At 41.0% G+C, this 27795-nt stretch overlaps 1 long non-coding RNA gene across 1 annotated transcript in view; it reads right to left on the bottom strand.

Moving 5' to 3' along the window:
* Positions 1-27795, bottom strand: part of LOC122543062 — a 237245-nt gene that overhangs the window by 107907 nt on the left and 101543 nt on the right. The window contains exon 2 of the long non-coding RNA XR_006309909.1: positions 1928-2010. This is a non-coding gene — a long non-coding RNA (uncharacterized LOC122543062). The remainder of the gene's footprint in view (positions 1-1927; positions 2011-27795) is intronic.

Here is a 27795-nt window from a genome sequence, read left to right as displayed (position 1 = left end):
GATTCCATTTCGGTAGTAATCTGCCTTCCTGTTCTTGCCAAAGTGGATAACCATACATTTATCCACATTAGACTGCATCTGCCATGCATCTGACCACTCACCTAACCTGTCCAGGTCACCCTGTAATCTCCGAACATCCTCCTCACATTTCACCCTGCCACCCAGCTTAGTATCATCAGCAAATTTGCTAATGTTATGACTAATACCATCTTCTATATCATTAATATATATTGTAAAAAGCTGCGGGCCCAGCACTGATCCCTACGGTACCCCACTGGTCACTGCCTGCCATTCCGAAATGGAGCCGTTTATCACTACTCTTTGTTTCCTCTCAGCCAACCAACTTTCAATCCAAGTTAGTACTTTGCCCCCAGTACCATGCGCCCTACTTTTGCTCACTAACCTCCTATGTGGGACTTTATCAAAAGCTTTCTGAAAGTCCAGGTACACCACGTCTACTGGATCGCCCTCGTCCATCTTCAGAGTTACAGTTAAAAACAGTTACAAAAATCAGATAGTATCCTTGGTTTTAGTAATGGGGCACAGAATGCAAGAGCAAAGAGTTTATGCTAAACCTATGTCAGACTCTGTGCAGTTCTGTGCTCAATGCTCGGGAAGGATGTGAACACATTAGACACTGTGAGGAAGAAGTTTACAGGAATATTTCAAGGACAAGAGATTTCAGTTATGCAAATGGGTTGGAGAAGTTAGGATCGTTTCTTTGCAGAGGAGAAGGCTAAGAGAAGATCAGATACAGTTGATTCTGATTAAATGCGATCGTTCCGTTCTTATGTGATCTCGAAAATCATGCAACAGCCACGTCGTTTAAACTAATGGGGTTGGAATCACATTGTAGCCAATATAGGTCAGGAAAGTTCGTATTCTACAAATAACGATCTAAATTCTTCAATTGTATTAAAGCCAAATCGCTGTACAAAGTTTTCAAATCACAAGGCTTGTCAGAATTGATAGGGAGAAATGATTTTCACTCGAGAAAGGATTGTGAATGAGAGGGCACAGATTTAAAGTAGCTTGTGAAAGAAGTAAATGCAATGTGAGAAAAGAAACATACTTACACAACAAGTAGTTAGTGTCTTGAATGTACTTCCCCCATGTTAAGGAGACACAGTTTCATTCAGATGGTTACATGAAGAAAGACAATGTGGAAGGTTGAAGGGGATACACAGGAAAATGTCATGAGGTCATCATGCTCATTTGAACAACCAATGTGGTCATGATGGGCTGAATAGCCTTCTTCTGCTCTGTAGCAGTTCTGAGATTCTGTGACTACATTTTGAAAGTATTTCTTTGGCTGTAAAGTGTTTTCAGACATCGGTGTTTTTGAACAGTGGTAAATTGCAAGTCTCTCAATCCAGTTGAATCATTTAATGCCATGGCATGTTTCTCACCTTCTTGTGGGTGAATTCCTGTTTCACTCCCAGGACAGCCATCTTACACTGAAAGCTTATCTCGATCTTGTAGCTGCATAAAAACTCTGTGTACGATTTCCCCTTCCATGAAGATGATGAGGGAGGGGTTGAAAAGAGGAAATAACAGGGCGAGTCACACAAGAAATAAACTTACCCTCAAATAAATGCTCAGTGCAGAGGTTCACAAGTGACTTTCTTGGCTGACCATCAATTGAGGCCCTGAAGTGATCAATTACTGGTCTCTTTAAGAGTCTTTGCTCGCTGGCTCACCAATGACCTGCCTCCCTGATGTTTAAGAAAGGTGGCCACTTTCCCTGGGAAACCTGCTTAGTGGTTTGGGGAGGGCCTCCAGATGCTCCAATCTTGCGGCAGTCGTCAGCACAACAGGTGGGCAATGAGGTGGCCTCTGAAAGTCACCTCTGCCTTTGCCTCTGACACCCCGACTCCCCTTCTCTCATCAACCCAACACTCTGTGAGAAGGAAAAAAAATAATTTACCTTCTTGCTGCTGGGGCTCCCAAGGTGCAGGCCTTGACTTGCAGATATAAGGGAAACTTCCACCTTTTGACTGGCAGCAGGTCCTGTGTTGAAACAAGCAAATGGGTGAGTTAGCTCACTGATTAGGGTGGCACATTCATTGCCAGCTCGCACACTTGGAAAAAAATGTGGGAAAATCCTATCCTCTGTTCCAATTTTAACATTGATGATATCGCAATTCAGTTTTCCTGTCAACTTAAAGTCACATACAGCACTTTTGCACTTATTACAGTCAGTTACCATAGAAAGGAAACAAAACACTTTATATTGTGTGCACAATCCTTTGTTTGTTACCATGCATCTATGATCCAAAATCACAAACCACAGAGTACTGTTTGGACTATGCTTCAAGTTTCAATGGCAACGCAGTTTGACAAAATATGTCTTATACATTTAACCACAATTGAGAATGTGTTGCTGGAAAAGCGCAGCAGGTCAAGCAGCATCCAAGGAACAGGAGAATCAACGTTTCGGGCATAAGCCCTTCTTCAGGCCACAATTGTCATCTTGAGGAGTTGTGGAAATGCTAAAATCAATGATCAATGTGGTTGCAAAGTCCACCATCACCAAAAACCATTGCAACATGTTTTAGTTACCTCAAATTAATCACTGATGAAATGAGAAAAATCTTTAACATCAGGTCCAGGGAAGAATAAAGAGAGGAAAGGGGAAAAGGAACATAGGAACCAAGCAAGGAAAGAAATAGTTGAAATATTTTAGTAGGTATGAAGAACATGAAGTGGAGAATTGTAGTTATGTAGAAGAACACAGAAGAGCCCTCCAGTAGCTGAGAATAGCATCAAGCACAGAGCCATCCTGGCTGTCAGTATTTTGTATAACACACACACACACTTGACTGATCAGTATTAAGGAAAAATATTGTCCGGGACACCAATGTCTCTTGAAGAATGTACTTTGAACAATGTGACAGGATCTGTCATGTTCATGGTCTCAGCAATCAGTGTCTGCAGCCTCGTCACTGACCCAAAAAGGTTGCATGCTTGAAGCCCACTGCAAAAATTCCCAGCTGACACTGCAGTGCAGTACTGAGAGTGTGCTGCTTGAATGGAGGCATTAACTTTCAGTATGGACAAAAAACTGAGGACTCAATTACCCTCTCAGGTGGCTATAACTTGACCTCTGTCAGTATTTTATTGCAAGTTAAGGGAGTTGCTCCTTAACATGCAGGACAATACGTTTCACCCAACTCAACTGCACAAAAAGAACGACCTGTTGGGGGGAGTTTGCAGAGAACTTGCAAATTGATTGTCACCTTTCCTACCCCACAACATTCACCACACTTTTAAAGAGCATTGTTGACTGTATAGCATTTGGGGTGGCCTGAGGTTGTGAAACATGTGTTGTAAAGGCAAGTCTTTCAAGTTAGTCCAGAGTTTCATGGTTTATTTGTCAACATTTCATATTGTACTCTGATTGAATGTAACACCAGCCTTCTGATGTTATTAGCAATAAACAGGGTAATTTAGCCAAACAACATTGCCCAGAATCAATACCGAGCATAATCCTGACCTGAATTTAACGTTCACTAATAGAACTGCAATGGAGATATTTTTGATGTGAATATAAATCTGGACAGGATTTGACAGAAGGTCTTGACGTGGAGAATATTAACCAGCATCTTACCTCTGCAAAGCAATTAACATTGTCAATTTTGATTTCAGAGAATCAAAACCTAATCTGAATGAAATTCATGAGCTGGGCCCATCAGCTTAAATCATCCAGTTTCATCAGCAACCTATCCACCAGTATAAGCATGCACATTACCACCACAACACTGGATCTACAATCTGCATGATATGCAGCAGTGATTTGCCAAGACTTCTTCAGGAGCACTCCCAGAACCATGATCTCTACCATCCCAAAGGACAATGGCTGCAAGGAAATGTCACCCCTTCCAAGGTCCCTGCCAAGGCACACACCCCATTTTGATTTCTAAAGCTGTTGGCTGTTCCTCCATAGGTGCCTGGCTCCTTAATCCTGCCATTAAACTACCTCTTTAGGGAGGTAGGAGAGTCATCAGGTGGCCAGTCCATGTTTGGGCCACGTAATGGCTATCTCAGGCCTAGCCCTACCAACATTTAACACATAGCAGGGGGAGGCTCCTGTGATGTGTGAAATCTGGCTGCATTTCATGAGGGAAATCAGGAGGGCAAAAAGGGGACATGAGATAGCTTTGGCAAATCGGGTTAAAAAGAATCCAAAGAGTTTTTACAAATACATTAAGGACAAAAGGATAACTAGGGAGAGAATAGGGTCCCTCAAAGATCAGCAAGGCAGCCTTTGTGTGGAACCGCAGAAGATGGGAAGATACTAAACGAATAATTTGCATCAATGTTTACTGTGTAAAAGGACATAGAAGATATACAATGTAAGGAAATGGATGGTGACATCTTGAAAAATGTCTATATTACCGAGGAGGAAGTGCTGGATGTCTTGAAACGCATAAAAGTGGATAAATCCCTAGGACCGGATCAGGTGTACCCTAGAACTCTGTGGGAAGCTAGGGAAGCCTCTTACTGAGATATTTGTATCATCAGTACTCACAGGTGAGGTGCCAGAAGACTGGTGGTTGGCTAAATTGGTGCCACTGTTTGAGAAGGGTGATAAGGACAAGCGAAGGAACTATAGACCAGTGAGCCTGGTGGGAAAGTTGTTGGAGGGAACCCTAAGGGATGGGATGTGCATGTATTGAAAAGGCAAGGATAAGGGATAATCAACATGGCTTTGTGTATGGGAAATCATGTCTCACAAACTTGATTGAGTTTTCTGAAGAAGTAACAAAGAGGATTGATGAGGGCAGAGTGGTGGACATGATCTATATGGACTTTAGTAAGGCGTTTGACAAGGTTCTCCATGGGAGACTGCTGAGCAAGGTTATATCTCATGGAATACAGGAGAACTAGCCATTTAGATACAGAATTGGCTCAAAGGTAGAGGGTGGTGGTGGAGGGTTGGCTTTCGGACTGGAGGCCTTTAACCATTGGAGTGCCACAAGGATCGGTGCTGGGTCCATTACGTTTCGTCATTTATATAAATGATTTGGATGTGAACATAAGAGATATAGTTAGTAAGTTTGCAGATGACAACAAAATTGGAGTTGTAGTGGACAGCGAAGAAGGTTACCTCAGATTACAACAGGATCTTGATCAGATGGGTCAATGGGCTTACAAGTGGCAGATGGAGTTTAATTCAGATAATGTGAGGTGCTGCATTTTGGGAAAGCAAATCTCAGCAGGACTTATACACTTAATGGTCAGGTCCTCGGGAATGTTGCTGAACAAAGAGACTTTGGAGAAGTTTGTGCGAAGATTTGTAGGTCGGGTACTTGTTGTTGTGGTTCTGTTCGCCGAGCTGGAAGTTTTTGTTGCAAATGTTTCGTCCCCTGGCTAGGCGACATCATCAGTGCTTGGGAGCCTCCTGCGAAGCGCTTCTTTGATGTTTCCTCCGGTGTTTATAGTGGTCTGTCCCTGCCGCTTCCAATGGAGTTTGTGGATGAATGCTATGCCTCTAGGAATTCCCTGGCTGTTCTCTGTCTGGCTTGCCCTATGATAGTAGTGTTGTCCCAGTCGAATTCATGTTGCTTGTTGTCTGCGTGTGTGTGAATTTGACTGGGACAACACTACTATCATAGGGCAAGCCAGACAGAGAACAGCCAGGGAATTCCTAGAGGCATGGCATTCATCCACAAACTCCATCAACAAACACATCGACCTGGACCCAATATACCAACCACTACAGCGGACAGCTGAAACTGACAACCGGAAGCGGCAGGGACAGACCACTATAAACACCGGAGGAAACATCAAAGAAGCGCTTCGCAGGAGGCTCCCAAGCACTGATGATGTCGCCTAGCCAGGGGACGAAATGTTTGCAACAAAAACTTCCAGCTCGGCAAACAGAACCACAACAGACCTTGGAGAGCATGTTCATGGCTCCTTGAAAGTAGAGTCACAGGTGGATAGGATAATGAAGAAGGCGTTAGGTATGCTTTCCTTTACTGGTCAGAGTATTGTGCACAGGAGTTGGGAGGACATGTTGAGGCTGCACAGAACATTGGTTAGGCCATTGTTGGAATATTGCATGCAATTCTAGTCTCCCTCCTATAGGAAGGATATTGTGAAACTTGAAAGGGTTCAGAAAAGATTTACAAGGATGTTGCCAGGGTTAGAGAATTTTAGCTACAGGGAGAGGCTGAATAGGCTGGGGCTGTTTTCTTTGGAGCGTCGGAGGCTGAGGGGTGACCTTATAGAGGTCCTATCCATGAGGGGCATGGATAGGATAAATAGACAAAGTCTTTTCCCTGGGGTCGGGGAGTCCAGATCTAGAGGGCATTGGTTTAAGGTGAGAAGGAAAGATTAAAAAAAGAGACCTACAGGGCAAAGTTTTCACGCAGAGGGTGGTGCGTGTGTGGAATGAGCTGCCAGAGGAGGCTGGTACAATTGCACGATTTAAAAGACATCTGGATGGGTATATGAAAAGGAAGGGTTTGGAGGGATATGGGCCGGGTGCTGGCTGGTGGGACTAGATTAGGGTGGGATATATGGTCGGCAGGACGAGTTGGACTGAAGGGTCTGTTTCCATGTTGTACATCTCTCTGACTCTTTGACTCTATATTGCACTCAGGGTGAGGTGACAGACTCAGTTTGCCTGGAATGGAATCAGGTTGTTGTATGAACATTCCATACCATTGCTCATGTAATATGAGCTCTTTGTACTGTTGCTTACTATTCGATAGATTTACTGCCCCCATGCTCTTTCCGGGTCAGGATTTACAGGGCCTGCTTGGTTGACTATGGCAGAGGAAGACAACTTAATAATCAAACACAAAGGTTCTTGTCTGACATAAGATGTTGTTTATTGCACCACCGCAACTCTGTGCAGATAACAGGTCGTCCACAATTTGCGAATGTTCAATTTGCTACAGTTCCTACTTAAAAATGCAATCCCATTCTGGGGTGTAAAATTAAAAATCTGACAGATAAATATTCCCTGTACTGAAGAATGGCGACTTTGTCCTGTCTTACGTTGTATTTGGTCCTGACTTCAAATTAACTTGCAAATGGACTCAACAATAGAACCTGGTCACAATCTCGGAACTGCCTGTTTACTGTACTACAGAGGCTATGCAGAAGACCCAGATGGGTGGTCTTATTCCTTCAAGACCCTAAGCTGTTTCCCCACTAAACCTGTATGACATTATTACAATAAATAGTGTTCAGCATTAATCCCTTCAGGTTCTTACAATGTAATGCAACACTCATGGATGTTAACAATCCCAGGGAATTATACAAAGAACAGAGGATGTTCTAGGCAACATTCTTCCCATCACCATCCCAATCACAAAGAACAAATTAATTCATCATTGCCATTTGGAAAGTGTTCCAAACAATAGCTTCCGAATTTAAGTCCACAATAAAAATCACTGCATTCCAAAAGTCAGTCATTGCACAAATCATACTGGGATATTCCAGAAAGGTACAATAATCTGACACCTAAACTCAAGTTTATTTTCCTGAAAATGTACTGTATTTAATTCTCTAACATATTCATGTTCCTTCAGATCAACATGCTGTAATTGTTCCATCAATATTAAAACCCACACATATAATGTTCTCAGCCTTTGGTTCATGCATTCACATGCTCACTGATTAATATTCAACTCCAACTGCAAATGTATAATGAAAAGAATGATAGTGACAGCACCAAACTGCCCACTACCTTTCAAAGTCAGCCTGTCATAATTTAAAACTAATCATGACACGTAAAATTATGCAGTGAATTTATACAGTTTCATATCTTATAATGCTTGGTATGCTCAGTGTGCCATCATCTGTTATTCTATGTATAAACCATCCAAATTCCTTGTCTAGATTGTGGTCCGTAACTCATTACCAGGTATCCGTTATTCTACACAATAACCATCTGAACTCATGATTAGACTGCAATACAGACATGTACCCATTATTCGATTTATAAACCATCTAAACCTTTCAAATTGCTTCTGATCTGTGACTCACTCCCGGGTACCCATTATTTTACATATAAACCAATCTATCAATTGTTGTCTGACTTGTTAGTCACTCTTAAGTATGCATTATTGTCGACATAAACCACTGAAATCCCCTCAATTAGATTCCAGTCTGTACCTCACTCCTGAAAACTGGGATCAGATAATATATGCTCGTATGAAATGCTTCCCAACCATCATTGCCAAGTTGTGCAAATAAATGAGTGTTATGCACATCTGTACAACTGTGAGAGACTGCTATTGAAGCAAGAGGGAGACCAAGGGAAGAAAATAAAGTGGGGAAAGGACAGGAAGTACATATTTTAGCTGAAATACAGAGAACACCTCAATATATGAGACAGACATTATTTTTCTTTATTTTAGTCTCTTAAAACAACTATCCATCATTGCAGAAGTACAAAACACTTATTTTACAAATTCTCATGTTAGCAGGACACAAATGCTGCAAACTGTAAAACTACACCTTTCCAACAGAAGTTAACGAGATATCATCAGGAAATTGTACAGCGTCTGAACAAGCTTGGCTCCAGTTGTATAAATGTTTGTCCAGGTACTCAAATCAGCAAAAAGCTCACTTTCTTATAACATATCAGAGGTCTTGACTTGAGCTGAGTAAAAGAAGCTTGAACTGCTTGCTCAAAGTAGTTGTCTGTTACAAATGCACCAAAACAGTCATGGTTACATTCAGCAGCATGCTGTTAATCACAAATCCCAGCTCTTACATTAATATGAAAGTAATGCAGGAGAGCTTTTTAATAGATTGAAGTTTGCATGCCTCCATTTTATACATGGTCGAGTTCAATAAATTTAGTGTGCTGGAGTGTTGAAGAGCAAGATATTTCATTTCCATCTTTTTAAATATTATCAAGTGGAATGCATTTTATTTTGCAAAACTGATCATGACAATGATATCTGCCGACCTATTTATATTTGATCCCTGTGGAATTATCGAGGGTATGGTCCCTTACAGCGAAACAGAACAAAAACACTGAACTTACAAATCTTTTATTCCATCTCAATGTCTGAATACCTATGCATTCATAACTCTGCCCATTTCACAGCACCTCTCTAATTTTGACTCTAATCTCCAGCATCTGCAGTACCTACTTCTGCCCATTTCACAGCAACCATACTGACCACAATTTGACACAGAAAAATCAAACTTTCTAAAGAAATGTACTGAGGTATATGTCATAATCATTAATGAAGAAGCTGGTCCAGATTTTTTACTGTTACCTCTCTTTATAAACTGCCAACCCAATCAATGTTCTGTTGGCTTTGAGATGAGAGAGGTCTTAAAGTTGTTTGGGCAGGATGTCCACCAAGTTTCCATCTCCTCGTCTGTTTAATTGCACATCCTCTGCTGCCTCCTTGCTCAACTTCTGTTTTGCATGAACTGTATATCATCTGAAAGGAGAAAGTGAGGACTGCAGATGCTGGAGATCAGAGCTGAAAGTGTGGTGCTGGAAAAGCGCAGCAGGTCGGGCAGCATCCAAGGAGCAGGAGAATCGACGTTTCGGGCATAAGCTCTTCTTCAGGCCCTCACCTTATCACCCTCACCTTAACCTCCTTCCACCTATCGCATTTCCAACGCCCCTCCCCCAAGTCCCTCCTCCCTACCTTTTATCTTAGCCTGCTGGACACACTTTCCTCATTCCTGAAGAAGGGCTCATGCCCAAAAGGTCGATTCTCCTGCTCCTTGGATGCTGCCTGACCTGCTGCGCTTTTCTAGCAACACATTTTCAACGTCTGAAAGGGTTGATACTTGTTTGCATGAAGAAAGCAGCAGTCGCTGTGATGATGCCACTGTGTCTTGGTCAGAGTAAAAAGGGCGCTTGTTGGAGTCAGATATGGGTTACAGCGCTCCTTACTGGCTCTGGAGTAATGTAGTCATATTTATGTAACCCATCAGTTGTTGTTTGAATACATGTGCAACAAATTGGATTTTGTTTACTCAACAAAACTCTTCTCAGTAGACCAGAAAGATGCGTATCCTAATCAACATTAGATCATTTTGACCTCGAAGGAAATCACATACATCAGTGATGTCAAAGACGTGATGAATTTTTGCAGTTTGAGCTTGTCAGTGAAATTGGTCTTCTTTGGTTGTTCATTCTGCTCCTTGTCTTATTTTTATTTTGATCTGAGTTAATGCCAAATAAATTTGGGCATTATGTAAAATTTCTTGGCTCTTAGATATGAGCACATTACCCAGATTTGTCCACCTGCATTTTGTTGGTTTCTCCAGCAGGTCAGACCCGACTTTAATTCTGCCTGTTACAACTGGAGATTAAAGTGTTGAGCATAAAAATAGAAGTAGCTCCAGTTGACTTCAATGTTACTTGTGCAGTGTTCAACTTTTTTTTTGGTTTTTTTAAAAATAACTTGAATATTGGATAAACAAACACCAGCATCTGGAATATTTGCAGGTGATTCCAGAATCTCCCAACAAACTTTTCATACAAGCACTTAGGCAAATCCCAGCACTGTGGAAGATACTTTGAGATTGTTTTACATTTCGAATGGTTGCTAAAGCAGTTCAATGGTCAAAAATATCTCTTCAATTTCTCTCAAAAAGTGCCTCCTTCATGCATGACATCAAGTTTTAGCATTTGACCAGAAACAAGATTTTTGGCCCACTGAATCTTTGCTACTCTTGCAAAGAATAATCCAGTTAATCTAATTCCAAGTCTTTTCCTCATATTCCTGATTTATTTTGTCCTAGCTATTTATACATTGCCCTCTTGAAAGCTACTATTTAATCTATTTCTATAAACTGTCTTGTAATGCCTGTATTCCAAATGCTAAACACTTAATGGGAAGAAAGCGTTTAGGTCATCTCTTGTTCTTCTTTTGTCTTCAGTACATGTCGATTGGTTTATGTTTCAGCCACTGCAAAGTTTATTTTCATTTCCCCTTCATGATTTTAAAATTCACTAACAAATCTCCTGTCAGCTTCCTCTTCTCTAAGGAAAAGAACCTCAATTTCTCCAGTCTCTCCAGATGACTGAAATCCCTCTTCCTTGCAACCATTCCAGGAAATCTCTCCTCTAGCTTCATCAAAGCCTTTGTGTCATTTCTGAAGTTCAGTCCCCATGACTGGACAAGAGTATTTTAATCCCTCTGTGGCTATTTTCTATTCTTGCACACTTTTCGCTTAATATCCTGGCTTTTAGAGGGTCTTCGGATGACCCAGATCCCATGTATGTAATTAACTATTAACTCACTTGTCCTGCCAACTTAAAGATTTGCGCAGAAAAAGGTTCATCATTAGCAAATGCTTTGTCCACAGTGGGAAATTAAAGCCAAAACCTGACCTTATCTTCATCTAACAGCCACTCAAAGATATCAGATAGCAGTCCAGCTTATTTTTCTTCTTCTTCACCCAGATGCTGAGTCCAACTGTGAAAAGGACTGAGATCTGTTAACTCAGCAAAGTTGCAATCAAAACTATTCCCAATACAATGTTTTAAGCATTTTCCTTCCAACACAATGCAGAGCTTTGTGATCTAAGAAAATAATCTTTTGATCAGCAATTTGGAAACTATTATTTTTAGACGTTGCTTGTAACTCAATTTCAGCCCATTATTCAATGCAATCTTTCCTAATCTGTCAAATCATGCACATTTGCTCAGAGACTCGGTGGCCCAAATTGAAATTAAACCAAAGCTTGTTCACTGAGTTTTTAGCCTCCATAGAAAATCTACCTGCATGTCTTGACCTGATATTCCCAAGTAATATGTGGCACAAGCCAGAGATGAACACTGACACTAACAGCTGGCAAATACAGAAGAAATCCATTTACAATCCCAAGTGAAAAGCAACAGGATGTATTTTTCAGAAAACATCAGAAATTCATGCATTCTATTTGAGTAACTAAAAGAAAAGGAGAACATTGCAAGAACGAGTTAACTTGAATGTGATGTGAACTTTGCCAAATTAATTACTTAGTCAAAAAGCACCCAAATGCTCAGACTAATGGTGTAATGGGTACATATATATCTCAACAACAGGTTCTGTCATCAGTAATATCACCTGACATGGTGTTAAAGCATGCACTTTAGAAACTGCCACTCAAAGCAGGGATTAAATATTAATTGGAAGAAAGAGGCACTTTTTTCCACTTGAATTGTATTTGTGCAGCACCTCACATGACCTCAGTATGTCCTAAAATATTTTACAGCCCTGAATACTACTAAATGTAGTCACTGTTGTAACGTAATGATAGAATTCTACTCACTTCTCTCCACTCCTGGCAACTGATCTGCTGTTCCCTTCTTAGATTTCTATCGCCTATCTGAGACTCCCAGGGCCACATTCCCCTCCCTCATCCACCTGTCCAGAAATGCCCTTTCTCCAGCTCCCAGTATCTTCCTCACCATCTATAATGAAGTGTGGAACACACAGTATACATTGTAAGAACATTTTCTGCTCTCTGGAAATGCACACGTATGTATGGAGCATCTTAACTTTGGGGTATAGACTTTGGGTGGAATTGTATTAGGGTCTGAATGATGTAAGGATTAATTCAAATAGGTTTAATTAACCTATTTTTCTAATCAACCTGTTCAGAGTTGTTATTTCACACCTATAGAGCAGGTGGAACTTCAACCTGGGCTTCCTGCCCCAGGTGTAAGGTAGCTAGCACTGGTCCACAAGAGGGCCCTCACTGCAGCTTTTATGCAAATGCTGAGCATTGAGGCAAAATGTTGCCAGTTCAGGGGGATTATTGCCGATTAATGACCTTACTAATGACACTTCTTGCCTCATTAATGTGCAGCTTCCTATTTTATCAAATCTGTCAAACAAACTAGACCCAGAGAATTCTCAACATAGAAATCAGAATGGGTACCTGGTGATTTCAGCTTGCCGCTGTCCATGTTGGACACCAGACACTAACATCTCAGGGCACATTCCATGGCCATGAACCACATGCATCCATAGACATTAGCATCCAATATGTGCCAGCCCTAAAGAACACTCATGGTGCATCTTCAGATGGCTTAAAGCACACTTCAGGATTTCCTCGTTACACCTCGGGACAAAGTGGCAATTATCACTTAAATGCTGCAGGAAGGACACTTTGCACTCAGGGACATGTCTCCAGGGTTTGCACCTTCAGCTGTTCTCTCCATCCCTTACTGCTCATGCACCTGAGCCTACCAGAGTCCTCAAAGCATCCCTAAATGCCTTGTCTTTCCTTTTTGCATCTTTCCTCTCAGCCAGAGATACCAGGCACACAGTTCTGCTGTATTGCTATGCTGTTTAGCACAGATGTTACGACACGGTGGTGAACCCTTCTGTTAATTAAACCACACACCCAGAAAAACTCACCTCGCCTAGTAATCTGTTAAAATATGAGTGACAGAGAACTTGCAAATTCCACTATTTAAAGAAAATAATAGCAATTTATTCCTTAACTCTAAAAGTGAACATTAAACAACTCTAAGCCCCTTTTTTCTTAGCTGCTTATTATCTGCCTCCAACTCTATAATAATAGACCGTTCCAATAAAAACACATATCAAAATTACATCAACTTAATTTCACAACCACACAGTGGCTGTCATTTCCGGTATCTTTCTTTTTTCAGCTGAAGATCTCCCTGGGTCGTCTTTTTTCTCTTTTCTGGTGTGAAGATGTTTCATATGACAATGGCAGTCTTTCTCGATGGTAATTACTATGTCTAACTTTCAAAATGCCTGGTTTTTTTATACCCCCAACATTGGATCATCTCATTGGTTCAATGTTGGCAAAACAGTAAATTCAAACTTGATGAGGTTTTTGTCTCCTGGGACATAACTTAAACTGATTGGTTACATTTGAATTGATGTCAAAATAACTCAGGTATCGATTTCACAGCCAAATGTTCCATATTTTCAATTTTCCAGTACACTCTGACACTCTAGCTCGTCATCACAGTGCTTGTCAGCTTTCAGTTCAGAACAGCATTCACTCTCTCTTAAAGTTATAGTGCACGCCTTCAATCTCTTAACACAGACACAAAACAGGAAACTTGGAGGCCTCAGTCAAGGCAAGGAACATAGTATGCTGGGATCCCCTGACTAAAGGCTAAGTTAAAGGCAGCCTGTAATATCAGTCCAGAGGCTCCAATGTAATCATTTGGCCACAAAGGGAGCTCAGGTTCAAGATCTTTGCCACAGAAAAGCTAAGAAGCCAAATATTGCACAGCCCACCACCCATCTCTTTCTGCCCTATTGTGGGCAGCTTTCCTCCTGGAAAGGGAGAGACGAAGACCGAAAGGGAAATGAAAGTAGGTGACATAGCTACAACCTTTGATGCAGGTGGTAAAGTGACCCAAGTGGGTGAGTAGGCAGTGCTCACACTGACTTCTTAAAGCATGGGTTCCTTAACTCATGAGACTAACACTAGTTCCTTTTACCTTTGTCTTGGATGAAATGCTATCTTGATGTTCTGATGCATTGCAATTGGACTGAAGAAGATTACTCAAGACTTCCCTTCTTCACGAGGGACAATAATTCCTTGGTTTGCTTGAAAGTTCATTAGGTAAGCCTACTGTTTCAAATGAAACTGAGCCACTCATGGAAACGTAGGAACAAGAGAAGGTCATTTAGACTCTAGGCCCTGTTCCACCATTCACTGAGAGCATAGCTGATCTGTCTTCTAATTCCAAATACCAACCTTTTCTCTTAGATTTCAATTTTCCAAAGATGTCAGCAACCTGAGATTTAAAAATAACAATTGACCCTGCATAATATGCCAGCGAAGGAAGAGAGTTCTAAATGATCGCATGTAACTTTCTATATGAACAGTGTTTCTGAATTTTTCTCCTGAAAAGTCCAGCTCTGATGTTTTAAACCATGATCCCAAGTGCCAGATTCTGCAACCAATGGGAGTAGCTTCTTCCTCTCTTTCTCATCTGTTTCTTGCCACATATCCATTTATACACTTGTTAACTGAAATCTATTAATATCAAATTCAAGGTCAACAATTGACCAAGAATGAGCTGCTGTTTGCAGAAAAAGTTCCAATCTTCTTGCAGCCTTTGTGTGTATTAGTGCCAATTAATTTCATTACTGAAAGACCTGAGTATAATTTTTCAACTTTGGTCATAATTCAAGATTCCTGAACCACTGAAAATTGTTTCCATAGTTTTGCCCTCTCAGTTCTCCATAATCAGCAAAGAATCAGAGTCAAAACTAAACCAATGCTGACTTGACTTTCCTCAATCGAGACAGCATTAGGATTGTACCTTTTGGTTTCAATACCCTGTTGTAGTGCAGGATAGATCAACTATCTCTCTCCTCAGTGCCATTACTGATTTATCACTGCTCCTTTTACTCCATTGTAAAATAGGCTTGAAAGGACATCTTATGTTGAAGGCTGGAGGAATGCAATGTCACAACTCCACTAGTCCCAAATAAAATATTTTATTTTTCACTTGCTGAAGTGATACCTTATCTTTATCAAGTATTAAACAAAAGATTTATCAACTATGTTTCTTAACAAACACAACAATTGATTTATAATTGAACCAAAAATGATTCAATAAAGATGCAACAATTGCTTAACATTCACACTTAGAAATATAGAAGTCCCTGTCAATATCCCCAAACCTCACGTATAAACAGACATGCACACACACAAATGTACACATGTTCACTACAGATACCAATTTCCTGAAAAAAATCACTTTGGGCAGTGTGTTAGCCTTGAAGCAAAAACTAAGGCAAAGAATGTTGCTGCCATGTTCTGGAATGTGTGTTTAAGTCACAAATCATACATGGTTGTCTCTGATATCTTGCAGACACAGCCTGCTCAGGAAATGCAATTTTGGGGTGCTTCTTCAATTACCCTTTCAGAAGAAACAATCGGTTCTAACCTGAACTCAGTTGGAGGGTTTTATGCTCTGAAATGGGAGAGATCAGCTGGCTAGCTTTTTTTTTAACCAAGCATTGGACCAACTCAACTTGTTCTTAAATGGTTTTCCTCTAACTTGGCTGATTCCCAGGCTTCCTGCAGTGATTGTAACAAGGTCAGCAGTTGGAGCTCCTAGAATCTGAGTTCCCCACTTGAGCTGTTAATTCTGGTCCAATCAGGGAGACCTGGCTGACATAAAAAGATTGAATGTCGAGGGTACTGACACTCTGGTATCTGACTCTAAATGAGACAGTACAAAATTCAAGGACTGCTCATGTGGAAACAAAGGGCAACTTGGTGACGGGATGCCAGCCTGTGTGGAGTTATTTCATTTTCCATCAACTGAAAAATGCAATTTTCCAAGCGAGTTGGTGTGTACAGCAAAGCAAAAAGGGCATAGCTATCAACCGTCACGTAATTGACAGGAAGCCTTGTCAGAAAAAAATCTTCAATGTCCCATACTGAACTTGCTCCAGATATTTCCATTAAGCTTGAAATGAATCCATTTTCCACAATCCTTCAAAACTGAAATCCTCCAAACAATACTAAATATTAAGCATCTTCGTAACAACTAGGTATTCCCATGCATGGCATATTCGGTTAATTAAGCAGCAGCAGGATGTAGTAGGGATGGTAAAGGAGGTAGAAGAGCTGGAATTAGCACATAGAAGGATTGTGGGCAAGGACAACAGATCCAAAGTGAATTGGAGACATGCACTTGAACTTGGGGAAGAAGATGAAGACAAGCTAGAATGATGGATACAAACAGGAGTTCCTCTCTGAAGTGTATCTCCCAATTAACATAACAGCTGGAGTACTTTTTAAGACTCATGTTAAAAATAACGTAAAAGGCATAGAAGACTTAGTGGGAGTACCTCAGTTGGATTCTTACGGTTATGAGGAAATACAGACAAAAAGAAAAGCTTAGAAAAAAGCTGATTTTCACAAATGTGAAGAAGGCAGGTTGATTTGACGAAAGTGTTTGGGGTACAATAGATTAGGTAGAAACACACTGTTTCCAGAGGCAATATGGTCTAAAATGAGGCATATGAAGCTACAAGATTAAACATGAGATTTCGGACAGGGATCAAAAAGATGTTTTTTAAAAAAGGGAATTCTGAGGTCGTGCCATTCATGTCTGGAATTCTTGATTGAATCAGAATTTACATCAAAACTTAAGGTGAGATAGATGTTGGAAGAAAGGAGGATCAAGGGACAAAGGAATCAAATCGAGTTGGAACAACACTGTAAACAGAAGGGCAATTTTTACATGGGGAAGTAGGGCCCACTGTTATATTATTGTGTTGCAATTTTCCGTAATCTGGGAAGTGGGAAGTGGTACTTTGAACTGGAGCAAGGGGAGAGGCTTCGACCTTGAAGTAGGAAGTGAGGTACAACAGAGGTGTCTCTGTGAGCCTGGAGGGACTATGAAGGATGTTTACTTGGGTTAACACGGAGAGAGTGTGTGATGTGAGGGAGAGTGGTAAGAGGTAGTACCTCTTGTGAAGAAAGAGAATGAAGATTTGTGTACTTGAAGAAGCAGAACTCTTTTAGATATTCATTGTTCTTGTAAAAAATCTAAATGTCACCAATTCTATAGCACCTTTTACACTAAAAATCTATCAATTGTAAAGTCAAAATAGTATTTAAAATTAATTGGAATGCAATATGTAGGGAGGCAACACTTAAAAAGAATATGCATAATTCAGAATTGTGGCCAGAAGCTCTGATTTAAATATGACCATGATCAATCAACAGGAATAAAATTCCTACTGACCATGCAGTACTTAATAAAACACAATAATAATTAAATAGTAGTTTCTTATCCAGCAATAAATTATCTGTTGCTGCAGGGAACAACTGTTGTAAAAGATAATCAAAAATAATTTATTCCTAATTGGTACACATAGAGTAAATTTCAATAAATTTCAACAACAGATCAAAAAACAAATTACTGTTCATGCTTGTCGCAAAATGGTGCAAAAATGCAGAAATATTAAGATGAGACCACTTCCTTGCCAAAGAAATAATTTGCATCTTCAATGTTAATATTCCATGAAAGCAACAACAACTCTGACATGTCTCGGGTGCCAGTCAAAGCTCAGTGAGAAGCATTCTTGCCTCCAAATGACAAGATTTTAGATCTTCCAACATCTATATGTAATTGGAACATATAACCCAGGCTGCCCACTTTCAATGAACTGTCCTACCTGCCCTTTCAGGTAAATGTAAAATATCCCATGGGATTTGCAAAGAAAGCATAATAATTCTCCTAGCCAGTATTTTACCTTGAACTAAAATCACAGAAACAGATTGTCATTTATCTTCCAGGGTTTTGGGAGATCTTGCTGAGTGCAAGTTGATTGTTGCACAAGTGTTTCCTTAACTTTGAGATACCCTGATGTCATGAATGGCATGACATAAATGCAAGTCTTTCCATTCTCCATTGTTTCAACCCTGAGTTTGGTAAACATGAGGAGAGGCTCACACCAACGAAACTCCAAAAATCAGAACCTTCAAGGGGGGCATAGAAATGAGAAGGTTTTTCCAAAAGCAAGGAAAATAGATTTTTAACAAACTTGTTGTCATGAAAAAATTTCAGATAATCCATGGACTACAATAGAGAAGCTGGACCATCATCCTGGACTCATTGAAAGAAGTGGTTCAGCTGTTGGGATGTACAAATTCCGATCCCTTCTCTCATGTTTCTTTTCTTTTCAACTAAGTATTCACTTCCCATGTACAATTTACCAGGATTATCCTTCCAATAGTGTTTCCATTTCATTGCAATGATTTTTCTGAACTCTCTCTTGGTCCTTTTGCTGGTGATCAGCATATGCACACAAGGAGGAATCTTTTTGAGACTTACAGTTCAGTTTCCTGAGAGATAATGTGCCCAGTAAGTGAGATGTGACAGAAGTCACCTTTTACAATTATACTTTGGCCTGGCTGTAAAAATATTCTGACTAGGCAAAGAACATACAATCTTAAAAATGGTTCACATGATTTGCTTCACACAACAGTGAGCATACCCTTAACCCATGCTGTTTGATACTTCCCTGGGAAATTTGACAAGAAACCAAACCATTGAGTAATCTTGAAAACCGGCATCTTACACATTTCAAAGCCAAGGACTGTGGATGTTGCAATTCCAAAAATGTAATTAGAAAGTGCTGCAGGAAGGTCTGGCAGCATCTATCGAAGGAGCAAAAAGTATTTTATTCATTTTGTAGAATGTGGATGTCGCTGGCTGGCCAGCATTTATTGCCAGTTTTTAGATGCCGCTGAAAAGGTGGTAAGCTGCCTTCTTGAACTGTAGTCCACCTGCTGTGGGTTAACCCACAATGCCTTTAGGGAGGGAATTTCAGAATTCTAGGAAACAGTTCAAGTTAAATATGACTACTCTTCAGGGGATTGAAAAGTAAAGGGTTTCACGCTGTAGCAAGAGGCACAGATGATAATGTTTCTCCAAAACTGAAGGTAAAGGGACTGCTAATGGTAGAAGAGATATAGATGGAGGAGATAATCATGGCAGGTAGACGTTTACAGCAGAAAATAGGTCAGTTCTACTAACAGCAAACTATGCAAACAAGGCACTGTTGGGCTGGAAGAAGGAAGATCCCTTTTTGCCTTTTGCTCCAGGGAGTTTGTGATTTTGTTCCACTTGCTCCAACCCTGCCCTATTTTCTGCACAGCATAAAACCCATCGTTTTCTAGGCCCCTTCAAGTCCAAAGATGAGTCAGCTTGGAGTTCAGGCTTTAACTCTGTCTCCACAGATAAGAACAAGAACAAAGAAAATTACAGCACAGCAAGAGGCCTTTTGGCCCTCCAAACCTGTGTCAACATATTTTGCCTTTCCATACTAAAACTGTCTTTACTGACAGGATCCTTCTATTCCCTTCCTATTCATGTATTCGTCCAGGTGCTTCTTGAATGTCGCTATTGCTTCCACCACCTCCTCTAGCAGCGTGTTCCAGGCATTCACCACCCTTTGTGTGAAAAACTTGTCGAGCACAGCTCTTTTAAACTTCCCCCTCGCACCTTGAACTTGTTTCCCCGAGTAATTGACCTCTTTACCCTGGGAAAAAGTTTCATACGTTCCACTCGATCCATACCATTCACAATCTTGTAAACGTCTATGAGATCCCCCTCAATCTCCTGCATTCCAGTGAAAACAAACCCTGTCTGTCTAACCTCTCTTCATTAGCTAAAATCCCCATATCAGGCAACATCCTGGTAAATATTTTCTGTACCCTCTCTAAAGTATCCACATCCTACTGGTAATGTGGTGACCAGGACTGTATGCAATATTCCAAGTGTGGCCTGACTAAAGTTCCATAAAGCTACAGCATAACCTATCTATCCTTATACTCAATGCCCTTTCCAATTAGGGCAAGCATGCTATAAGCCTTTTTTACTACTTTACTTACCTGCGCTACCTTCTTCAGTGATCTGTGGACCTGCACACTCAGATCCCACTGCATATCAGTACTCCTAAAGGTTATGCCACTCACTGTGCAACTTCCACCTGTGCTTGACCTTCCAAAATGCAACACCTCACATTTGTTCAGATTAAACTCCATCTGCCATTTTTCTGCTCATGCCGCTAAATGATCTATATCTTGCTGTATCCTCTGACAATCTTCCACACTACCCACAACACCACCAATTTTTATATAGTCCACAAATTTACTAATTAAATCAGCTACATTTTCCTCCAAATCATTTATGTAGATCACGAACAGCAGGAGTGCCAGCACTGATCCCTGTGGAACATCACTATTCACTACCCTCCATTCTGAAAAACATCCTTTCACCACTACTCTTGTCTCAGGTGACTAAGCCAGTTCTGTATCCCAATACCACATGACTTCACCTTTTGCACCAGTCTGGCATGAGGGACCTTGTCAAAGGCTTTACTGAAGTCCATGCAGACAACGTCAAACATTTTTCCCTTATCAATCATCTTCGTCATCTCCTCAAAAGATTCGATCAATTTAGTAAGGCATGACCTCCTCCACACAAAACTATGCTGTCTGTCACTAATATGTCCATTTGCTTTTTAATGCTGTCACAAAGCTAGTCCTTTTTTTCTCTATTCCTTGGCTCAAGGATATTCTGCCTTTGATTTTTTCAGAGGGGTCATAAACCAGGTCGGACTCTGGTCAGACTGGCTTGGTACAGAGATGAAAAGGATTTTGAAAGGCCTTTGGTTTATATGTAAACAGATGAGACTTCAGGCCAAAGTGGTCATGTTTTAGAACTGACCTGGAGAATGAAATGGGAGTGGTCAGCTCTCCAGCTACGCAGTTTAGTTCAGTCCAGACCAGGTTGGGAATTCAACAGAGAGCTGCGTAGAAACTTTCTCTTCTGCCCTTGTAACTTCAACCTGTTAGCATCTGACCCTTTTTTGTACTGTGTTTTTAAGGGGGTTTGCTTATTGGGACTGTTTTGTATATTCAGAACAGCATACTTAAGTCTAGTTTGGATAAACTGAGTTCTGTAGGGTCTGTTTGAAACCTATAGTCAACCTCACTAACTTCATCTGGGTAATTTTCATGGTACACTTACTGAAACAAATTGCAAAGTTATGGTCTGGGCTGCCTGCTTAAGAATATTTTGAGTGGTCTGGCCTTGTCCATAACAATGCATTTTGATCTTGTGCAGGAGAATCTTTCCCAATAATTTCCCTACTACCTACGTGAGACTCACAGGCCTGTAACTTACAGGATTATCCCTGCTACCTTTCGTAACCAATGGGACAACATTGGCTATTCTCCAGATGCTGTCAGATTTGCTGAGCTTTCCAACACCTTCTGATCTCATTTCTCTGAAATAATACCAGTAAGAATATTCATTTTGGTGAGGTAGGAAGGCTGAGTGATCGACTGCTCTGCTCTGCATGCTACTGAGCTATGAAATGAGTAAAGTCTGAGACCACTCCCTGGCTTGCAAAGGTTTTACTGGTTCCGATCAAGGTACAGTCAGAACTTTTGCAATTATCAGCATGGCTTCAGCAGAAATCAACCAAGACTAAGTACTCACATATGGTGTTCCATCCATCTGGGTGTGGGCTGATGGACCAACAGATCTTTACTTGCCTGATTGTGCAGCATTGCCTGACCATGACATGGTTGAGGTAGACCATTTACATTGCAAGCTAAGGGAGGCACTATTGATATGGACCAGGCCAGGCCCTCACAAAACATTTTTAGAAGGTTGCCCAGACCCCAACTTTTCCAGTTGTTTTAAGCAGGTTTGTAGTGGATATTCCAGGAGTGATGCAGCTGGCCCAACCACTCAGTTTAAAACAAAACAAAATTTATTTATACATGAACATAAGAAAACCAAATTTAAAATAACATAACTATTTAAAAACCCAACTGACTTTATCACAACTTAATGATTCTGTTCCAAATACTTGCAACATCCCCATAAACACCCCCTTGGCAAATAAAAATCAAACACAGGTTCTTCAAGGAGAGAAATGTCAGAGAGAGAGAGAGTCAGCAGCCTCAAAAAACTGACCAGTAGCTCTGAACAGTCAGATTGCTAAAAACCAAACCAAACCAAACCAGAGAAAAGTTGAGCTGAGAGAACAGGCCACTCCCATTTCATTGTACAAGTGTTTTTTTAAACTTGAAAGCCTTTTGTCTGAGGAAGTATCTGTTGGTTATAGTCAATTTGGCCCTAAAACCCTACAAATCAGACACTTCGGAATTTACCAATCCTCTGAAAAAAACAAGGACAACCTAACTTTGTTAAAGGAGCAGCATCGTCACACTGCTGCATTCTACCATTCAATTACAGTATGCTTTGTGGCATCAACATGCAGTATACACAAATCCCTTTTTAAATTAATTCATCCATTAGGCCATCTGGAAAAAGGATACAAAAGACAGCAGTCAAAGTCAGGATTCCAGCACTGGACGAGTAACACAGAGGTCATAAACTCAAATTCCAAATTGTTTCACTGAATTCAATGGGTCCAGAAAGATAAATGACCATGAACATGTGTGAAAAACCAAATACGAAGGGAGTCATGATGAGATTGTTCAGAAATGCTACCTCATCCATGTTGCCCAAATTCAGAAAAACAAATGAGAAGAAAAAGAGTCAGCAGGGCTGACTAGGACAGTCTTTCACTCAGAGTGCCTACCATCAGCCATACTGGAGGATTGACAGGCTGAAAATCAAACTCTTTTGCAGCATTATAAATGCATCTTCTATGGCCAACAAGTCCTGCTTTATGGCTTGAGAAGCAAATCCCCCATTGTGCTCATGACAATTTTCCAACAACTTCATTGAAGTTTGAAATGGCATGTTATAATTTTATTCAAGGATTTCTAGTTTGGACAAGCCAGGGAGGAAAGCATTGTGAATATTCTGTCACCCACCACCTCCCCCACACAAAAGAAAACACCGGGATAAAGAAAACAGTGCACCAGAGTGTCTGCTTCAGGCCAGAGAGGTGCTGGGACTGGGGCACCAACCAATTTCATGTGTGACTCTGATGTGAATGTTTCAGAACAAATGGAAGTCATCAAATTAAACACTAAACTGAATTCTGATCATTGTGAATGTAAACCTGTTCATCTTAATCTGGAGGTCAAAAATCACGCAACACCAGTTATAGTCCAACAGGTTTAATTGAAACCACAAGCACTTGGAACCCCTACTCCTCCGTCAGGCAGCATGTGAGAAAATACATCAGACACAGAATTTTTAATGTAATGGACCAGACCCCCTCAAAACATTTCAACAAACTTTGCTAATTGTTTTAAGCAGGTATAAAGTGAATATTCCAGAAGTGATGCAACTGGTCCAACCACTTAGTTTTAAACAAAACTGAATTTATTTGCAAGGTTACCCAATGCAACACAAAACCAAAAGAGAACAGAATATAGAATAACTTAATCTATCCGAAAACCCATCAAATTATCCTAATTTAATGATGCTGTTCTGAATACTTGCAACAATCCCCAAAAAACACTAATTGGCAAAAAAGATAAAATCAAACACAGGGTCTGGCAGGAGGGATGTCAGAGAGAGAGGGAGGATCAGCATGGACCTGCTTCTTTGGGCTCAGCACCTTCACAACTAACTGCTTGCTAAAACCAAACCAACCCAAACCAGAATCAAGCTGAGCTGGAAGAACTGGCCACTCCCCTTTCATTGCACAAGTGTGTGTTTTAAAAACTTGAAAGCATTTTCAAGTAGTTAAACCCAGGCTTTTCAGTATCGCTGCTTTTCGACATCTCTGACAAAAAAACCAAGGACAGCATAACCTTGTTCAAGGAGCAGTATCATCACAACAAGTAAAAGATCAAAGGGTCATACAACTTATACGAATGTAATGAACAAACCTAGACAGCTATTCAGTCTTGAACCAGTTAGAATGGAGGTGCAGGTTTTGATTAATATGTAAATCACAGAATTTCTTTTAAGTCACTGTCCCCAAGATAACTTCAGGTTTTATCAGAATAAAGGTGACACCTCAGGTCAGACAATGCATTTTAGGTGTGAGGCCATGTTTCAAGTCTGTTTGCATCTCAGCTTGGAGTCAGACTGGTTTTATTTCCAAAGTAGAATTTATAAAATGCCACATTGGCTGACTGTCTACAGATCGTCTGCTTTTTGAACAAGATAGAATGTATCTGCAGATGCAAATTTACACCATAGATTTATGTGTGTGTGTGTGTGTGTGTGAGAGAGAGAGAGAGAGAGACTGTGAGGGAGTATATGTGTGTGACAGCATGCGTGTGAGTATGTGTCTGAGTGTGCTTGCTTGAGAGAGAATGTGCGTGAGTATGAGGGAGTATATGCCTGTGCGAGAATGCAAGTGCCAGTCTATGTAAATGAGACAGGGTCTGTGTGAGTGTGTGTGTGTTGGTGAGACAGAGCGTACATATGTGTCCATGTGTTTGAGTGTGTGTATGAAAGTGTATAAAGTAGTGGGGTCACCTGTAGAGTAACATGAACCCAAGATCCGGGTTGAGGCCGTCTCCATGGGTACCAAACAAAGCTATCAGCCTCTGTTCAGCAATTCTGCGTTGTTGCATAAGCAGAAGTCCACCTTGGAGGACATTCACCCGAAGATCCGAGGCTGAATGTCCTTGACCACTAAAGTGTTCCTTCACTGGGGGGGAGCATCCCTGCATGGTGTTCATTCATCCATTGTAGTAGCGCTGCTTGGTCTCGCCAATGTACCATGCCTTGGGATACCCTTGCCTGCAGTGTATGAGATAGACAATGTTGGTTGAGTCACATGAGTACCTACCCTGTACGTGGTGAGTGGTGTCCCCAAGTGTAACTATAGTATCCATGTCTATGCTTTGACATGTCTTGCAGTGGTTGCCATGACAGGGTTGTATGGTGTTGTCCATGTTGTCCTGAAGGCTGGGTAGTTTGCTGCAAACAACAGTCTGTTTAAGGTTTGGGAGTTGTTTGAAAGCAAGAAGTGGAGGCATAGGGAAGATCTTGGCGAGATGCTCATCATCATTGATAATGTGTGCAGGCTGCAAAGAATATGGCGTTGTCCCTCTGCTCCTGGGAAATTCTGGATGACGAAGGGTATCCTTTCAGTTGGATCCCATGTCTGTCTCCTGAGGAGGTCATTATGTTTTTCACTGTGGCAGTTGGAACTGGCGATCAATGAGTTAAGCATCATATCCCATCCTTATGATGGCATCTCTCAACACCTTCAGGTATTTGTTGCATTCTTTCTCATCCAAACAGATCCTGTGCGTGCATAGGGCTTGTCCGTCAGGGATGGCTATTTTATTATGTTTAGGGTGGAAGTTCGAGAAGTACAGCATCGTGAGGTTATCCAGGAGCTTGCGGTGAAGTGAGGTACCGAGGTGTCCACCTTGATGGAAATGCAAGTGTCCAAGAATGAGACTGATTCTAAAGAGTAGTCCATGGTAGTCTGATGATGAACGTGTTGATATCACCATGTAGTTGTTTCAGTGACTTCTCGCCATGGGTCCAGAGGAAGAAAGTGTCATCAACGTATCTGGTGTAAAGCATGGGTCAGAGGTCCTGCACAGCAAAGAAGTCTTGTTCAAACCTGTGCATGAAAGTGTTGGCATATTGGAGTGCAAATTTGGTCCCCATGGCTGTTCCATGTGTCTGGTTACAGAACTGGCTGTCGAAGGTAAAGACTATGTGGTCGAGAATGAAGCTGGTGAGTTGCAGGATGGTGCCCGGAGTTGTTGGTATTGAGCACTGAGTCCATTGCAGCAATGCCATCATATTAATCAATTGAAACCTGCACCTCCATTCTAACTGATTAAAGACATAATAGCCACCTAGGTTTGTTCAATACATTCGCATAAGTTGTATGACCCATTAATCTTTTACTTGTAAATTTTTCTGTGTCCAATGCATTTTCTCTCACTAGCTGTTTGAGGAAGGAGCAGGGGTCTGAAAACTTACAGTTTCAAATAAACCTGTTGGACTATAACCCAGTGTTGTGTGACTTATGATATTGTCCACCTCAGTCCAACACTGGAACCTCCACATTATAATCTGGAGGTGGCAGACTTGGAAAGGCTGGAGACCATCAGACTTTTGTGAGCAAGAGCAAGTGGGCAAGTAGGTCTCTTCTAGGTGTTGGATCAAGGGTAGGGTGGCTCACAGAAGAAATCCCAATAATTCAATTTCCTCAGCAGCATTCTGTAGTTTTAAACATAGAATCCAGAACATTACAGCACAAGAACAGGCCTTTCGAGCTTCATGTCTATGACGACTATGATGCCATTCGCAACTAATCCCATCTACTTGCACATGGTCCATATCCCTCTATTTCTTGCAGGTCCATGTGTCTGTCCAAATGCCTTTCAAACTTTGTGATTATATCTGTTTCTACCACCACCCCAGGCAGCACATTGCAGGCACCTACTATACTCTGCATAACAAATTTGTCTTGCACATCTCCGTTAAAGTTATTAAGGAACAGCATTACAGGAATCATGCTTTCCTTAATTTTATACTGCAGTGAACAGACGGCCCCATCTGCAGGCTTTTAGGGCCTATTGCTCATTTTGGGCTGGATGCCCATTTCAAGACTTCCTGCACATACAATCAGTTGGATCGGTTATACATGCTCACCTGCAAAGACTGCGTTGATCGTATGTTTCCCATATGATAAGTGGACAGACTGAAATCAAAATCCAACCCCACCTACTCACAGTCCTGCTTTTAAAAGCATCCAGAGAAAATCAACATGCCAGCTTCCCTTCGGTCTGGCAGTATCTGTGGAGAGAAACAGAGTTACCGTTTCGGGTGTAGTGACCCTTCCTCAGAAACTCTTGACCCGAATTATTAACTCCAATTTCTCTCCAAGGACGCTGCCAGATCTGCTGGGCTTTTCCAGCAGTTTCTGTTTTTGTTTCTGATTTACAGCATCCACAGTACTATCAGTTTTGATTTATTTGGTGATTATTTCCATGAGAAACTTAATCAGGCTTCTTTATGATATAAAATGTTCCAAAGCATTTACAGTAATGCTATTGAGCAAAAATAACACCAAACCAAAGAAGGAGATGGGGCTAAGATAAAAGATTTGTCAAAGACATAGTTTTTAAGGCGTACCAAAAATAGAAATACAGAGGTAAAGTGATGAAGGAAGGGAATTGTAGGCTTTGATCGGCGAAAGCGTGGTCACCAATGGTGGAACGAACACCCTGCAGATAGACAAGAAATTGAGTTGAAGGAACTTGTCAGATACAAGTCAAGTTATTTGTTAAGCAGGGAGCAAGTCAGACTGCCAAACACCAGCAGGATGCTCATAACCGACAGGCCCAGCAGGTGATCAGTAAACCCTCAGCAGCAGCAGAATGCCGATAAGTTCATGATACCAGTGGTAGGTACAGTAC

This window comes from Chiloscyllium plagiosum, chromosome 42, assembly GCF_004010195.1.
Source record: "Chiloscyllium plagiosum isolate BGI_BamShark_2017 chromosome 42, ASM401019v2, whole genome shotgun sequence".
NCBI classification, from domain to species: domain Eukaryota; kingdom Metazoa; phylum Chordata; class Chondrichthyes; order Orectolobiformes; family Hemiscylliidae; genus Chiloscyllium; species Chiloscyllium plagiosum.
Note: the sequence above shows the minus strand (reverse complement) of the source record. Positions and strands in the feature narration are given on the sequence as shown.